This window comes from Battus philenor, unplaced genomic scaffold (genome assembly GCF_028537555.1).
Source record: "Battus philenor isolate CCGP_79_NKW_IND1 unplaced genomic scaffold, ilBatPhil1.0.hap1 SCAF_27, whole genome shotgun sequence".
NCBI classification, from domain to species: Eukaryota; Metazoa; Arthropoda; class Insecta; order Lepidoptera; family Papilionidae; genus Battus; species Battus philenor.
The window spans coordinates 2,476,830-2,496,554 of record NW_027181690.1 but is presented as its reverse complement, the minus strand read 5'-3'; positions in this window follow the sequence as shown (position 1 = coordinate 2,496,554).

Sequence of the window (19,725 nt, the reverse complement as noted above, 5' to 3'; positions counted from 1 at the left end):
GTGCACCGCCCGCCAGCCCGCTGATAAATGCGCATGCGGCAAACAATGGGAATTACGCCACTACCATCGTTAAGTCACTCAACACGTGTTTCACCCCTCCACGGGGCATCTTCAGGAGTTATGTTACACCGATTAGTGCTAAACACAGAGACTCTGAGAGTATATTACTTTTACTTTGATATCTAATAGATTCAGGTGTTACCTCGCGGAAGAACATCCTAACTAAGGAAGGGACTAATATATAGCTACTGCCGCTATTCAGCAGTAGTCGTACAATGAAATTTACCGCCCGCCAGCCGCGTGAGCTCGACTCACTCGGTGTTTGGCACTGGCCGGTCTAACATCTCAATCATAGCTCATCAATGTATAGCTAATTTATCAGCAAAGAGCTTTAAAGCTATTTCCAATTATTCTGTATGATATGATCACTCAAACTATATGGAATGCAATCGACCAATGACTTCTAGCATTACAGTCTAAATAGACACATAGTAAACAATAATTAATTTTAATATATAGTAATTTAGTATTGAAAATACTTTTTCTTAATATATTACCGTTCTTAGTATATTATATCATAACTGCAAGGTTTTCCTCAAAGATCGCAGTGATAATTAGTCCTGCCCTGCCTGCAACTAGCGACTTTCTTTGACCTGAACTATGTCGTCGCTCCAGCTGGTAAGGGGTCTACCTACGTCTACTGGCTCGTGGTCGCCACTTGAGCACTTTTCGGCCTTAATGGTCATCCCATCTACTGCCACTTAAGATGAGCAATTCTTCGAGCTATATCGGTGATATTGGTTCTTCTGCGGACCTCCTCATTTCTAATTCGATCTCGCAGCGAAACTTCGAGCATAACCTTCTCCTTTGCTCTCCGGTAAACCAATGATTTTGTATACCATAAATTAAATCGATAACAAATCAGCTATACATTCACGGTTTCAAAGTTTTTATTATAGGTAGCTTTTGTTATTCGATAACAAATCATGTATACCTGCCATTTGGATCCGGTTTTGATACGCTAAATATATTCAAGTAATATTTAAGATATAAAAATAACATGCAATCAATTATAATATTAAACAAATAAAAAAATGTAAATGCTAGAGTTGACTGTGGGCGACGAGTTTGTATAATTTTGTTTGGAGGTTTTGTTAAGCTATCGTTCTGTTATTGTATGTTGTTCTTGTATGGTCACACTATCTCATGTTGTCTATGGTTGTTTCTTTGGGAAACTTAAGCCGAGGGCCACTGTCGTTTCAGCCGACCTGCTACACACTGAATGATAAAGAAATAGAGTGGATTCTCTAACTTAGCGAAATTGTGCGTAGTCCGAAGTAGGCAGGCAACAGCAATCTGCCAGGCCTAGGTTCCACCCTCTCGGAAGCCATTGTGACCGAATGCCAAACCGAGATCCCCTTGTGAGGGCCTTTGTGGATAGTCACTCCATGGAACGTTTACTAAAGCAATCTAAAAGCTCGGCAACCTTCCAATCCGGTAAAATAATAACATGTCTAAGCGGTCTGACCCGAGGCTCCAACACAAGCCCTTGAGCTTTACTACTTTAAAAGACATCTTAAGATAGGCACAATCTGTATCCTGCCAACTAATACCCTCGGAACCTGCAAATGACATTTAGATAGCAGTGAGACTCCATTAAAAAGGAGTATAAATAGGTTTTCTAATTGATATAAGCTTTTATATCTACAACCAATCACTCTGTATGGATATCACGGAGCGCAAAGATTCTCTGAATATCTGAACAGATTTAAGCTTGAGAGAGAAGACTTCGTGTTTCTGTGATCTGGAAATGGACCACATTGTGGTGCACATTTGTGTCGGCTGTCCTGGACTCCGTTTGGACTTGAAGGTGGAAAGAGGTAGGAAGATAGAAGAGGGAAGTGTTCTGCAAAGAAGTGGTGCAGCAGGCCATAGGTAAAAACTAAAGTAAGGACTAAAATAAAGAATCGGGTTAAGACCGACCAGAAAAACACAAAATGTTATAAAATATTAAGTCACCAGTCGATGTAATTTACGAAACAATTAAAAAGTAAAATTCCCAATAAAAGGTAGTAAATTAAATATTGGTAATAAAATAAAAAAATGCTGTAATAAAACCCAAATGATAATGATGTGCGAGAGAAGACAAAAATGTAATAAATGAAAGAATTTATGATGGATGTGAGGAAAATGAAAAAGAAATTGCGAAGAATGAAAAGAAACGATAAATAAAAAAATATTAATACTGAAAAATTTACCTAATCCGTTATTGTAACATCCTTGCCATGGATCGAGCAGTTGGAACGAGAGATCCCAAAAAGGAGGTCCGTTTAAAAATAAATCACACTGTTTAGTTATTATTCATTAATCTATTTTAATTTTATAACAACCAATACATTTATGAGGTTTATTAAACTTGTTAAAAGTTCTATTGCTGTGTGAATTTTTAAATCATAATAAAACTTTAGAATTAATTGCTCTACTAGAGTATTAAGTGTAAAAGTGACCACGAAATAAAAACTTACATAGTTTTATCTGAGCTTTTTTTAGATTAGGTTTATAAAAGCGCATTGATCTGAAATGATAAAAACCTTCACAGCTTCATTTTAAGTTTAAGAATGCATGTTCATTATAGATGGTATCGCGTTAGTCATCGAAAGGTATATGTAAGCCGTAACCATGCGGATGTCGTACGGTTGAAATGATAATAATTTTTATAGGAAAGGTAAATTTCGTTCTAGTTCTCGTCAAATTGGTATTCTTATTAAACTTTCAAATGTGTTTGCTTTGAGTAATCATGTATATATATATATATATATATATATATATATATATATATATATATATATATATATATATATATATATATTAGGATAGCATATAGCTTAAATGACACACACACACATACACACATTTATATATATATATATATATATATATATATATATATGTCATTTAAGCTAATTTCGATTCACATTAGGTCCGCGGAATCGGAGGTAAATCGCGCTGATGTCACCGATTCGAAATCCAATAAAAGGTCAACTGTCAATTTTTTTTTAACATAACAAGTTCGTCTCCATTCATTTTGTTCTAATTATCAAGCAAACTAAGTGAATTTTATTTTAAAAAAGACTCATAAAAGTTTTTATTGGAGAGAATGTTAGTTTTTTAAAGTTCAAGGTCGCGTCACTTTTGAGAACTTTCTGGAAGATCGAATGGAATTAGACATCGTGTGTTAAATGATGCTTTCGACTTGCTGTTGTAGCATCTAGATCCTCCATATCCTCTTACCGTATGTTTGTAATGCAACCATTGGTTCACAGGTTTGCCGCGAGCCAGGCCCTCAAATCTAGGATTGTCAGAAAACGCAAAGAAACTTCTCGTTGCGGTGTTTAAAAAGTTTCTGTCTGTGTTATCTTTATTCGAACTATTATAACTACATCAAGTAAAGTTGTCATAATTGTTTCAGCCCTAGGAAGTTCACATGTGCCTCCACCATATACTTCCAATAGAACCGGTGTCGATAACGAGGAAGTTCTTCCCCGGCCTACCATGTACCACACACAGTGGAGCTGGACAGGTGTCTGGCCCAAATGTTCAGAGGGCACGGAGGCTTCTCAGAGAACCTGTATAGGTGTAAGCTTATAGGGAGACCCTCGTGCATTTGTGACCCAGCGGTGGACCAGACAGTGGTGCACTCTATTACTTGCAGTCCCGACAGAAAAATGAAAACTTTAATGTTGAAAACAAATATCCGGTCTACCGCGCCCGTAGTTCCTTTTCATTAATTTATTTTTTAAAATTTTACTTCGCAAGTGATTGTGCACTAGACGGTTTTAATTAATTTATTACTCACTTATCATCATTTAAAGTGACCATTTATCTAAATGAAAATGATAGTAAAATCCAACTTTAAAGACATTAGTATAAGAATTTGCTTCTCTATAATAGTATATTCCAACTTAAAGCTACGTGGCTTTCAAAAGCGACCTGATCAGAATAACCTAAAACAAACTCGTCGCAAGACCTGACCTCCATCCTTTAGCGTTAAAAATGAAAGAGAACATAATGAAAGTGAGAGAGAAAGGGAAGGAAATAAAGTTATATTGGTTGAAAGCGCGGGGCTGGAAGGGAACGAGAGGGCAGACGAAATGGCCAAGGACTCGGCCCTGAAGATTAAAATGAGCTGAATATGAGTATTGCCGTGCAATTACTCAGGGCTTAAGTCCGAAGAAGCTGTAAAAGCCAGAACGGCTAACAGCGTCCAGCGCCAATCGAATATACCCAGCAAATAAAAGAAGGAAGAGAATTCTTCCTCAAGTTCTGCAGGCTGGTGGCAAAAACTGTGATAAATAAAAATAAATAAGTAAAACAGGCAAGAAAAAATGAGAACTAAAATTAATTTTATTAGGAAAACTGAAAATGAAAGAAACAACAACACTGTAATCGTGATGAATGAAAAAAAACTCTGATATATACAATAAGAACTGTGATATAAAGAAAGTGAAAAATTTAATGTAAAAGATAAAATCCCTGTTCCCACTTAAATAGGGGTAGGACAAAAAGAAGAAGGACGAGAAGTTCCAAAAACGGGGGCCAAAAAAATCAAATATAGCAGATTGCCTGACTTTGTTAGTCAAACGACAGCTCATGCTGCACACGTGTGTCGGATAGAAGGATATATTTTTCACACACTTTAACAATACCCTTAATACAGTTGTAGGTTTTAAACTGTAACTTTTTAAGTTAGTTAACCTAGTTAAATTTATTTGATGGTAATTCATACACATATCTACAGGTAAGACCTATTGTAAGCATCCTTCAAGTTAAAGTTACTAGGGCCCCAAACGCAGCCTGATCACAAAAGACCCCACACTTTCATTGCTGCAACCTTATCTGTACTTTAATTTAACTGTTTTCGTAATGGAATGAATGTTTTAGCGGTTCAATAATTTGGAAGATGCTCCGAATTAGGTGAAGCCATTAAAAACACATCAGACGCGAGCCGTCCACGGCCTCGCGCGGTTTGCGTAACGCGATGACGTCAAGTGCGATCTCGCTGACCGCATCAGCTGTTCGATTACTATTGCGCGGCAAAATATTTGTAACAGAGAAATGGTAGCCACGTGGCACGCAAGTACTTGATTCACACGGTAGACACACTTAAAAAAAATTGCTATCCCTCGGGTAAGTAACGACACACTTTAATTGAAGATTCACTAAAATAATTACAAGAGCTAGTAGCTTCAAACAAAAAAATCTAAATCTGGCAGGACAGGGTCTGTTCCGTTAAGTTAGAAGTGTATGGCGACTTTAAATAGAAAAAAAAATTACACCGCGTCTACGGTGAACTAGACCGTGTTGCACTTGTTGTCCCGTATACGGAGAATGAATTAGATATGAATTAGAGATGAGAGAAAATGTCATTAGCGGCATGGGACCCGTCATTTTCCTGCCGTTCTACAAAGATGTATTATTAAATGTAATAAAGTCTAAAAAGGTCTTAAAAGATATTATACAGGAGAGAACGAGCAGGTCAAATATCGAAAAATAATTATTGGAAAATGAAATAAAAATGTAGAATTGCGGAAGGTGTGGCAAAGACACAACCATCGTTAATTATATTCACTACATACTCTTAAGATACGTTACGATAAACGTCAATTAAAAAGAATATACGAGGAGTAATAAAGTAATCAATTAATATGAATTACACGAGAGCAATGTCTTACGAAATGTACAGAATGAGTCTACATATATGTTGATAGAGTAACTACAAGAAATCAATAATTTAAACTAAAAATTAGACCGTGGAAAGTCCACATCTGGGCAAAGACTTCCAGCATAAATCTCCTATACGACCTGTTGGAAGCATCTTGAAACCAGCGCCTTTGATGACCATCGTGAAAGTCCTGATGATTGAAAATTCACTGCTGAAGAACAAGAGAACAAAGGTTTCATTCTGCGCTGTTTAGTTTGTACTCTTCACTTAAACCTAACCAAACCACCTGGACCTTAAAAGCCTTGTAAATTGTATTGTTTCTAAGATGTTAATGCTGTTAGCCCTAAGGCTTTTACAGCTTAGTCCGTACTGAGTTCACGGAGCGAAGGGTCCGTGAACTAGATTTAAAAGTAGAAACTAAAAGCTGGTGGGGCGCCTACCATTTGCACGGGGACGCTCGTACGTTGCTAAAGTCCTTCGCGGTAGAGCTTTGACGGGGTGTGTTGCTGGAGTCTGCTTGCGGGTTGGGACGGCAGTGTGGACCACAGGCGAGCCGAAGAGTGATCCGGAACCAACCAAGGTCTGCCCACGTTGTTCGCGGTTAGGGAGCAGGCGGCTGCTCACTAAAAACGGGTGCTTTGGCGTGGTGAGTGCTTGTTCTGTTGAGTAAATCGCGACGACCTGTGTAAAGTGTTGGAGGTGTAGTGGTTGCTGATGTTGCTGAGAAGTTTGCACTTGCAGTGTTGTGAGTGGGTGCGGTGTGGCTAGTGTTCTGTGGGAACTCTCTGATGAGCGTGAGGAGAACGTCTTTAAGACGTTTCTTAGTCTTTACTAAGGTGTGGGGGTAGTAGCGTGAGCCGCTAGCTATTATGGGATTGGAATGTGCGGAGGCCGACTCAAAGTAAGTTTTTGAGCAAGCCAGAAAGAACTCTTGGACCGTGGGGAGTTTGAGGTCGCTATGGAGGTCCACGTTGCGCTGGTACTAATCCGCCCCCGTTACTATCCGAGTGAAGAGATTTTGGAGCGTCTGTAGAGCGTTGATGTTGGATTGTAATGTGTGCGTGTTGCGCTATGTTTGGTATTTTATGTGAATTCTTTTCATGCCTTCTTACCTCTACTATCAAACGGGAGAGACTTTTATGTGTACTTTTCTATTTCTTGTTTTTCTAGACTGACCAGTTCTTTAGCTTTACTTTAATATTTTACATTACATCTTCTCTTTGTTTGATTTTGATTTCTTATTAGTATGTATTTGTGTCTATCTTATTTTCTATTTATCTTCTTCTTGTTTGCTTGCCACTCAATTGTACAATGTCATACGGCTTATATTTACTTTATTTTTTATATTAACTCATTCTATCTTTATCCAGAAAAATTTACTTATTCTATTACTATTTTATTCAATTCGTTTATTAATTCTCTATTGAAAATCAATAGGAAATAAAAATAAATAATATATATCATAGATAACGAGCTGTCATCAAGCGATAGATGCAAGAAGTTGGTGCATCATAAAATTACATATTATCAGACTTAAACTACAAAGTTAAAATACAATATATGCATATGTGACAAGCAATGGAGAGGTAAATGCTTGGAGTTTCGCTGAGAGATAGAATCACAAATATCACGGTCACCGACGTTGGTCTTGGAACTTGTCTGAAGTGGCAATGGGTGGAACACATCACTCGTTAGACATCACTCATTTATCATTAGACGAGTTGACGTTTTGTTTTATTTTTACTATAAATGTTGTAGTGGTATATAAAGGTTAAAACAACTAGTTACTTGAACAATATTATTTATTCATTTACGAAATAGTAGACACCATGAACACGATAGTTTTTAGTTACGTGTTGTCATGTTGAGCAGACTGCTTGTTAGCAGCCGGGGTGGACGCTGCAGGGGTTGCGTATCGCCAACGAAAGAGTGTATACATGAAAATTGCAAGTAAGAAAAGGACCAATATTTAGCCACTTCCGCACATGCAGTGGTAGTCGTGCAACAAAGTGCACCGCCCGCTAGCCCGCTGATAAATGCGTATTTGGCAAACAATGCGAATTACACAACCGCCACCGCCAAATTACTCAACACGTGTTTCACCCTTCCACGGGGCATCCTCAGGAGTTATGTTACACCGATTAGTTCCAAACACAGAATTTTCTTACTTATATAAGATTGTACCGCAAGAATCGAACACGCGACCTATGATCGCATGTTTCAGTCATCTACCGCTTGGCGACACTGACGTGACCTATAGTCAAATGTAAATAAACTCTGAAAAATATTGTCTCGAATTTTCATTTTTGCGAAGAAATTTTTTCCTAACATTCAATTTTTATTATAATATATGAAAAAAATATACGAGTCTTCTTTATACAGAATTAAATATTTATTCGTATGACGTCATCTCTGCGTAATATACCACGCAATCAACACCATTTAGAACTGCGTTGAACGACGATGAAGAGATATCATTTTAATTCAAAACTATAAAAAGGAATACTTGAAAAAATAAACAGAATTCTTGTCATACCTGATTCGCTACGTAAAGATCTTGATTTTATATGATTCGGTAGCCTCAATGAGTACAAAATTAAACTTATGTAAGCTCATTGTACTTTATACTTAAATAACTTGAAGGTATCTTAAGTACTGTTAAGGCAATAACATTATAAGTAATAATACGTTGTATCACATAAAGTAGATGGTAATTGTTAAACCAAGTTAAGATGTATTTGCTAACTAATTTTTTATTAATACATTTTGTTTTATAAATAGAAATAAATACTTGATTATTTGCGCAAAGGTAGCCCTGCTGTTTACAGATTTATATGATTCACACTCTGCGCATTAATTATATAGGATTGCCACTGCTCACAATCAAGTTTTGAAGAATAGGATCAGCAGCGTCATCTACGTACCATAATATCACACTGGGATCGCCAACTCATCTGCAAAGCGTGTCCTTTAATAGACATCTTTGGGGGTGGCATATGCCTTGTAGTGGGCACCTATAGACTGAAATGAATTGATATGTCTTAAAACTTTAAAGAGGTTAATGTATTACTTATTCGCTATGAATTTATTATCTCAGAGGTCATATGCTTCAGAAATAATAAGGCTACGATAGTGTAGTAAGAAAAAGCCTTTTCAAAATATACGTTATTGCTTTAATTATTATTTACTATCTGTCCTTGTTAAATTTATGCTCTCCGAGGTTATTAGTCCGTCGAATTTTGTTTAAATAAATTAATAAACGTTTTTCAGAGTGACACATTATAAAAGATTATTAGAAATAAGTGTGTAAACTGTGAAGCCTTTTGATGGTAAGATATATACACCTAATAAATTACAGAAGTTTAGTGAACTTGTAAAAAAAATAATACACTGTGAATGATTTTAAAGTTATTACAAAATGTAGGAATGAATTGCTCTGCTGGAAGTAAATAAGAATATTAAGTTATAAATAGGGGTACGGAAATTTCGTATTTACGAAATAGATGCGAATAAATGCGAAAATTACACATAAATGCGAATAAATGCGAAATGTATGGTAATGTTCGTATTGATTATTAAATTATTTATTAAATATTTATTAAATTATTATCGTATCGCCCGAGTCGCGACTCGTGTCAATTGCAGTTGCAAATTGCAGTTTTATATCTTAATGATTAATTGGATTACATACTTGACTTTTTTAATGAAGTGGAGAATCCAAATTCTAGTATTCTATTTTTGAAAAAATGTTACGTTGATATAACTTTTAAGCGAAAACTAAAATTTCAAATAACTTTTACCTCTGAGTTCTGCCCAAAAATAATGAAATTGACTGATGATTAAGAAGGGACAAGTTATACAATTGCACACCTGTTATGGAATAAATTAGAGGATTTAAAATCATCGCTTGAACGACACGTCAAGGTTATTTTGATGAAAAGACGTCACTATGTCTTAAGCAAGCGACAAACGTTTCAGTAAACTTTCTCTTCACATGAAATTAAATAAGACGAACGAGGCTTTCTTTCACATTGGCCAATTGTTTTCTCCATCTGTGGCTGCAAGTTCAACCACATTAAATATAAACGTGTTTCTGGAAAGCTTTTCGAAAATTCCTTTTTCCTAGGATTTCCTCAAATTGAGCTAATTGATGGGTATGCGCACTTTCATAGGTTAATTCTTCGGCCTATTAATATAAATGAAAACCCCAATGTAAGGGGCATATTGTTGGCTGTCAAAAGCAACTTCCCGTCCTTTGCTGAAGCAGCATTTGCAACAGAGTATTTGGAGTCCAACCAACAGCGTGGACGCTGAACGCTTCTTCAGCATATACAATGTTGTCCTAGCGGACCGAAAAACGACGCTTAAGGAGTCAAATGTTGAAATTTCTACAATGTTATCTTTTAATTAATTAAAATTGTTTAATGAAATTTTGTATTTTGTTAAATTTTACTTTCATATTTAGTAATAAAATTACTAAACACGTATTTTTGTTTAATAAATACCTAATTTACACCAATTTTATAATTTCAAAAATATAAATGCGAAATTTATGCGAAATTTTTAAATTTTGAAAAATATAATTGCGAAATTGGTGATTTTTTTTTGCGAAATTTCCGTACCTCTAGTTATAAATGATAGATACCGATCGAACACGGACATTAATAATAAAATAAGAGCTAATTGCAATAATAATTTCCCTTACATAAAAGATCTGTCATATGGTGGCAGAGAATTTTAGGTGATTTAATAAAAAATAATCCGAAAGGTACGCAGTGAAAGCCTGTTGATACTGCCTTTCCCAAAGATCGTCACAATCACCGGTATAGCACTTATACAGGGTAATTGAATAGGTGTATAAGATATAAAGCTTTTTACTAAAAACATGTATGTTGCACTCAGAGCTTTTAGACCAGAGTTCCCCAAACTTTTTTGTGTCGTAGACCCCTTGCCATGTTTTTCCGGTAGACCCCCTACTTACCTGATATTGTTTTCCTGTAAATTTCTAACTGTAGTGAAGTTTAGTGTTAAAAACTTAAAGTAAAAACATTTTAATTAACCTCCTACAAAACTAAAAACTACACAAAATAAAATTTTGTATCTGTTATGTAAAATATACGTAACATTAAATAAACATAAAATAAACTATAAATAAAATAACATAAAATATATACTTCATAGGTACTTTTATAAATAATGTAAATGTATTTATATTATAAGATAGTTGAGTTGTTGAGATCCACTATCGTGCAACCCCATTTTCATTTCATGGACCCCCAAATTTTTTTTCGCTGACGTAGACCTCTAGCAGGTTGTCATAGACCCCTAAGGGCCGATATAGACCACTTTGGGAATCACTGTTTTAGACTAATCATGTAATGATGTAGCTACGTGCCGTGATCAGGCGTGATGTTGGTCTACGCCCAGTGTTATCTAGACCCTCGGCTAGGATGCTCAGGGGTGGTGGAGGTGCAAGAGCAGGGCGGGCGGGGTTTGGGTATAAGCTCTGTTTCGCGCGCGCGTGCCTCAGTTACCACGATGCGTCGTCGCGCGCCGCGCTTTGCCGTGGTCGTCGCCGCACTTTGCCTTGTCGGTGAGTGGCGATTGTCCCGCGAAACCTTTGATTTTTGTTTTAGAATAAGTTTCCTATCGTTTTGACCTCGGAGTGCCTTCTGTTTGCAAACCAGTGGTTTCCTACAGCCCCTGGACTGAGGATGCCTGTCTGGACATTATCTCAAACCATTCGTGGGATTGCATATGTGTTTTAACAGCAAAGAAGAAGCCTCTTGTATTTATGGTTTAGAAGTCTTAGTTCATTATTTAATGGGCGTGCATATAATTCGTGTCCGACCTTCGGAAAGTGTGTTTTGGAAGTTTTCTCTGTTGTATCCCCACAGGCAGCGAACCAGTCCAAAGAGTTTTGCAAAGCTTCTCAGTTTAAAACCATTGAAAATTATCCAATTCGGTGAAATTACGGCACAAGTCGAAGTTACTCAGGGAGTTTTCAAGTTTTGTTACCTTAACATAGATTTTAGTCTAAGTGCCCTCTGCGCCCCGATGGAAAACAGGTGGAATCTGCTTATGCCAATTGGCCACCAATACAAGCTAAGTAAAATAGTGATTTAGCTACTAATAGGAACACTCAGTTCCCTGTTTGTCGGAGCCGAGGCTTCAGAAGCCCTTGTCGCGGTGGTGGCCCCGGGCTATGTCGACAACACTCAGATGACCTTGGCGTGAGCGGCGAGGTCGCTGGTCAAGCGGCAGCGGCCGCCAAACGCGCCCACAACAAACAATTTTAATATTAAAAACAAAACTCTTAACACATTAAATTACATCAGCATTTTTCGTCATCGGCAGAAATCCGAAGGAGATCATTGCGACGCAGAGGTATTCTTCTATTTACGCCGCTAGATACCTTTAAGCTCGCATATCCATGTCGTGCTATACGGACATGTTTCTATACTAGGGAATTCCCCGACATTCTTCGCGATGCGGATTAAATTTTACCCGTTTTTATTTCTAAGAAAAAGTCCAGACATTAGATAGTATTATACAGAGTGATTAGCTGCAGGTGTGAAATCTTTAAATGGTTCAATGCATAGTTTGTCAGCAAAAAGCTTTGAACTTTTTACATTTATTTCTAAATGCGTCGTATAAAGAGATCCTTCTCAAATATACTAAATTAAGTTATTATTTCTATTGGAATTGGACAGGTCAATAACTTCTGGCATTATAAAGTCAGCGAAGGAGATAGTAAATAATAAATAATTTTAATATGTCGGAATTCCATTTTTGAATACTCCTATTCTCACTATATATATATATATATATATATATATATATATATATATATATATGTATATATACATATATTTATTTATATATATATATATATATATATATAAATAAATATATGTATATATACATATGCAAAAAGGCTATACATTAGTCTCTAAAGCCTTTACACCTATAATTAATCATGTAAATGTCATTTTTATCAACATAACATTATTATTAAATATAAAAAATAGCGATCTACTTGTTAAACCTTTCCCAAGGCTTTATAAAATTAGTAATTCTTATATAGTACTTATAATATTATTATATGCTATAACAATATGTTTGTCTGTTTTTAATGTTGGCTCTTCACGTTTTAAACCTTCTTAGAGCCTTTAACTTGAAGTATTGTATTGTAGAGGAACTCAGTCTGTTCCTAGATTTTTCATTCATGGCATTTTATACATAACAGTACATAAATGGACACTAAGATATCGTATGTGGATAATTTGAAAAAATCAATGAACGATTTTTATTTACAAAACTTTTTCTTTTGTCGTTGTCGCAGTCGGTGTTGCCAAGAAACATCCGCGAGGTAACGCTCGCGTCAACATGTCGTTAAAATTGATGGTAATCCCGAGATAAACTAGTTAAACAAGTGACAATTCAATTAAATAATTAAAGGAAAATATTCATTTAAAAACGTTAGGTATAAATAGTAGTATTCGTATGAATACGATATACAGTGAGAGCGTTGAATTTAGAACCTTACAATGTAATGACGGAACAGGTTTTAGAGAAATATCTACCATCGGTGGCAACAAGGTCACGTGGGTTGAGGGGCGCGGGGCGGGGTCCGGTCAATCGAAGGGAATCCTCACTTGTCAGATTCACTAGGTACCTAAAAGTGGACCTCAGGCATAAGTGTGTCTATTGCGTAATATCGAAATTACTATATTGCGATATACAATATCGACGTGCACTGTTGGACATAAGCCTCTTGTATAGTTTCCCAATATCGCATTTTTAATGCTACTTGAAATCCCATTACTCGGAAGGGATTCCGGTTGGAAGCGGCCTATATATAGCGTCCTCCAATGACTTTTAAAAGGTCATTTGTTCACCCTGTGGGTGGACTACAGAACCTTAAGCAAGCGGCTGCTATGTGGCCACCTAAATAAGACTTCAACCTGCTGATGCACCAGACTATGTAACATTTACGAATTTCCTTATTTATGATTTGATCTCCTAGAGAAATCTCACGACAAGGAGCTTGTCAAAGAGGATCTGAGAGATACATTTAATTATCATTGGAAACACTTGTAGGCAATATGCATTAACCCTTTTTAATATGACATTAATATTTATACCACTTGACTTTTAATACCCAAGGATGCCAACAGAAAAAACTGAACAAGCGTTCGAAAATTAAGAAATTACCTAAAGATTCACATACAAATGATTACTTTGCGTTCAAAATTGATGCCACTATTTTTTTTTGATTCTGATGTATATCCACAGATACATTATCAAGAAAAGGGTTAATTGCTAAGTGCAGATACTAGACGATATTTTGTCCGAATTGTATGTATCTATAGCTAATATGATCTGTATGTGTCCACAGCCGCGGTGGCAGGGAGCCCCCTCGAGCACCAGTCGCGTTCAGCGCCATCCAACTGGCTGCAGCTCGTTACAGGTGCGAATCATTTCACCCCGAACACAAAAAACTAAACATTTGCGTCGAATAAATGTTCTAAAATAAAGGATTTTAAATAACCAAAACCTAACAACTGATAAAATAATATTTAATGGTATCAGGAGTTACCTTGCGGAAGTCCATCCTAAATAAGAATAGGATCAATATTTAGCCACTTCTGCACATGCAGTGGTAGTCGTGCAACAAAGTCCACCGCCTGCCAGCCCGCTGATAAATGCATATGCGGCAAACAATGCGAATCACACAACTGCCACCGCCAAATCACTCAACACGTGTTTCACCCTTACACGGGGCATCTTCAGGAGTTATGTTACACCGATTGGTTCCAAACAGAGTGACTCTCTGAACTCGCGCGCGGAAGTGGCTAAATATTGATCCTTTTCTTACTAAATGATAAAATAAGTATTGACTCACTTAATACCTTTTCTGTAAACAACAATGCTATAAAAGGAAAGTATAAAAAGACGATTTAAGATTTAAGTTGTTGGAATAAATTAGCTTACATTAAGAAAGAATCATTTACAGTGACCACTTGTGCACGTCATTAAAAGATTCAAATTTGATGGAAACTATAATCAAGTTGTACTAGGAGTATTAAATAAAACCATCCTTTTTTTTATTGGCGATAAACAGTAACAAAAGGCAGTAAGAAAGTACTAACTTAGAAACTTAGAAATATAACATTAGTTGCAATTGTTACCTTATAACTATCTCACTAAGAACATTTGATGATTTAAAGAGAAACAATGACAAAACAAAGGAAAACATTACTAAACAGGGATCAAAGATTCAGCGCATTCTGCATATCACACCGCAATAATTACGAGTCACAGTAAGCCGGCACGTTCCAATGAGGTTTAAATTGTATTGTGTGTATTCAATAATTTCGAACGAAATTGTCTTTTAAAAGATACGAGAGAGCACGGGAATATATCAATATCACTAATATATGAATTGTGGAGGTCACACATCGTGTATAAGGGTGCACGTTTACCGATATTTGTTTTAGCCGTTGATAAAAAGAAGAGAGATATAGAACGCGTTCTTGCTGCAGAAATTCGAAAGTTTACCTCGGACAACAGTTCCGAACAGTTAATATTTTTAAGTATAGTGGCGTCCATTAGAGAACGTCGATTCTTCAATGATAACATTCGGTATCTATTTAAAAAAATATATAAGATTCTGGGGGGCAATGCATTCGGTAGTTCAGAATACGAAAGATTTTTTTTGTACTACAATTTTATTTTCGTAGACTGCATACAGTGGATTCCAAACTTTAGGGGTCTTTCGTACGTTCCCCCTCTTGGGTACACACAGACAATTTTAGCTTCTCAAAGTGCACTCTTCTTATATCCATCTTAATATCTTTTGCTCATTCTTTTTTGCCCCTCACATTATTTGCCATTCCTTTTCATTCATTCCTTTCATACATCGTCTTTTTCCTTCACCATTCCTTCCATCCCGCGTTTTTACAATATATTTTTTTTAATTTATATAATATTTTAAAATTCTTTAATTTCTTATTTTTCTTTTATTATGTACGTCTTATATCTAAGTCATTATTTCTTTATAATTAACAATTTACCTCCTTTTTCTTTTCCTACTATTATCATGTTTTATCATTGATTACTTTCCCTATAATATAAAAGCTTCCTTTAACAAGTTTACTGCTGCATGCGGTTATATTGACCTACGCATTCCTTGCATCGTGTGCGAAGAGAAAATTAGCGATCTCTCCTTCACTACGGCAGCAATATCTCAGTGATTATTTTGAATTAAAAACAGATGACTATTCCATTTATTTACGTATTAAAAACAATGATTTTTCAATGCATTATTGATTGACAGTTAATTTAAACCGACAGTGTCTGTGGGCAAATATGACCTCACGTCGCAATGTAATAAAGCTCTCTTAGGGTCTATATGACCTCACAACGCACTAGTTGAAATTCGCGGGCAAACAGTACCACCAACAAACGTTAATTTAAAGCTATGAGAGTTCCAAACACACCCTGATTTAAGAAGATGCCACGGCTAACTCAGTAGGATTTATTTTTGTGGTCTCTTTTACAATATCCTAAAAAGTATAAAGCTATCATTATCAAGATATATTAGCACTAATAAATTACTTTAGATGTTTTTCGAAAGCTAAAACTCTATGTACTTTTTGTACTAATGTAAAGAATCATTAATAATATAAATCATGGATGTGGCATCTATTTTATACATTCATAGTCTGTACATAGAATATATAGCAAAGTGTTAAAAATAATTTATTATTTTGTTAGTATCAAAAAATTCCACACTCAAAATTATGCATAATTATGCAAAAACATCACTCGCTACCACTTGCAAATTATACAAATATAGCTGATATGTTATTATTCTTAAAAATAGATAAAAGATAGATTGATTCGCATCATCTTCTATCTAAAATAAATTTTAATGTACCTAGTAGCAATGCGCTTCGATATAATCAATCCATAACTCTTGCAAAATAGTTATTTTATGAGAGCGAGCAATAACTTTATTTATTTTTGTAGGAAGCATGGTAGATCCTTTTTCACCAAGTAAGACGTCCAACCTTAATTTATTTGATATTATTTTTAATATATTAGTATTAGTGTTGACTTCTAATTTTCTCCCAGTTTAACTACACTATTGATAAGGTAAAATACATTTATTCAAAATTTGAACTTTTAACAAACCTCTTATTGATCGTCAACTTATTATTCATATATTTTTAAATCTACTGTATCGACTCTATTCGCTTCGCAAAGTTGTGGAGAAGAAGCAGGAATAAACTTCACAGAGACATCATTTAATAAAGTTTAACACAACTGTGTAGATATATACCTACAACTGTATGGTTTACATACAAATAAATTAATAAACAATTTTTTATTAGTTCTGAATGCAGAATTATTTCCTTCAATGCCTTCTTTATTTTCGCGCCGGTGATGATGAAATTGATCACTGCAGATTACGCGCGCAGCAATGTGCAGTTCGCGGATGGCACCCCGCAGTGGGGTTTACCAGGCGCCGTTTCCTCCGCGCCCACCAGGCAGTACGCCACCGGGCAGTATGCGCCCACAGGACAGTACGCGCCATATGCACCCACCGTGCCGGGTGAGTTACTAACATTTATACAATAATACATTAGACTAATCAATATATAATACACACAATATTTGAATAATTGTCTGCGTTCGAAATCTTTCGTAATTCTTTAAAAACCATCTTAATGATTCACTGTATCCATAACAGATTTTTAATTGAGCATTTTTAAGCATCCAGCCTTGATCAAGATTGCGCGCCGGAGGAAACATTTTTAAATTATGAGTTGTTTTAGTGTCTAAAGTCGTAAGCCATATATTTCCTCTAACGTGCGATCATTTTTCTCTTCAATTTTTTATTTTATTATTTCATATGGTAATTTTTTTTCTACAATGGTCTACATAGTAAATTTTTAATGCAGTGTCACCTATAAGGGCAACTTTTAGTGTTATTCTAACTTATGTGTATTGCTGGTATACCTATATAAATTAATAAATACCCGCCGTCGAATTTGTAAAATGTTATATTTCGAATAAGACAAAAAAATAGAAGAAAGAACAAAAAACCCAAGGATACATTATGGTAATATAGAGAAGTAAATATTATCAAAGTGGTGAATATATTTGTAAATAAAAATAAGCCAAATATTGTATGGTGTGAAATAATAGGTAAACAACTAAATATAAGATGTAAAAGTAAAAGTAATAAAGATAAGGAAAGGACAGAAAACAAAATAGATAAATAAGAGAAAAGAAATCGAATGACATTGGGTTTCATTGCCAGTGGGGATAGACTAATCTAAATATATACGGTATAACATGGCGTAACATAGAAACATTTTTTTTATTTAAATGACCATTGTCGGGGGCCTATCGTTCCTCTATCTATTTTTGGGCCCATGATGTATTTTACAATTATTTTTTTTTTCAAAACTTTCCTATTTCACCCTCTCTCTATCGTCCTTCATAATTTCGCTATTTCTTCCTTTTTGCATTCTTCATATTTTATATCATACTCACAGCATTCATTTACATTATAATCACACCTCGTATTCCATCCCTCGCCATATTACTTACTTGTAATTTTAATTATTTACCTTTCCAATTAACCGTTTCATTTTTATCCCCTAAATTTTGTTACTTTATACAAACATAGTACGTTAGAATTTATAAAAAAGACTTACGAACCTTAGCAAGTGAGAAATGTGACACAAAAGAAGGACAGCAAACGAGAGTTTAACCCGTGACGGCATGTGATGCTCAGACAGTTGCCTTACTTCTTCTGTTACTAATGCATTGGTACACACTTTGTACTATGGCTTATGCGGTACGTCTCGCCGATGACCAGCGACATCTAGTGGACTTGAATAAACAAGGTTCCACAACCGAGTCACCCCGCCACCGAAACGCGTTCTTCCTTGTCGTACGATGATGCCCATATCAAAAGATATACGATAAAATTCGTTCATTCAACATTTGAACCATTTTTAATGGCACCCGTTATTGGGGACTCCCCAACTTATCTTGTTGGAGGACAGGCTATAACATTCTTTAATGAGCTTCTTTATTTCACTATCTTTTCCTTTTATTTCTGTACTCTTCTATCATTCTTCGTATAGTCTATCTTTTCTCTTCTTTACATTAGAATTTTAACAGAACTGTACTTGATCGTCAACTTGTCTATTTTTTTGGATCAGTTTTTTTCCTGACTCTGTTTCGCAAAGTGTTATGGTTTAGAGAAGAAGCAGGAAGAAACTCTACAACAACACATTTTTTAATAAAGCTCGACATAGATTTATACATATAAACGTTATATTATTTATTTTCTTGTTATCAGATATAGCCTAAATGAAATCAAAATAATCAGGCGACATCACTGGGAAGAATTCTTGTCATTTAAAAATTCGTTTATTGAATTATGAGCCTTTTTCGTCAACTTATTTTGAATTTAATCTTTTTAATGGTAGTCTAGTAATTTTTAATGCATTTGAAAAAAGAATTTGTCTTTGCGGTCGAAATTTGGTAAAGTCTGTTTATCACGGTTCCTTGTAAATACACTATTTATTTTTTATTTATTTATTTACTCTTTATGCACACAAAAAATGTATAATGGCGGACTTAACATCAAAGGCGTTCTCTAACAGTCTATCTTATGGCAGAGGAGCAATAATCGAGGCAGGTGCTTAAACTATAATAAAATAAAACATACCTACATGATACAATAACAATACATACATACATACCTCGTATAAATATTTATATACAATACATAAATAATATATACATATAATATAATACATATACTTCGTGTAGATAAATTTAAATAATAATAACTACTCTTGTGTAGATTCTGCTAATTTCTGTCTGGATATCCCCTATTTTTTAATTGTAAATGTACAAAATATTATCATAAATAAATATTGAGGCCACTGTATGAATATTGACCTCATTGA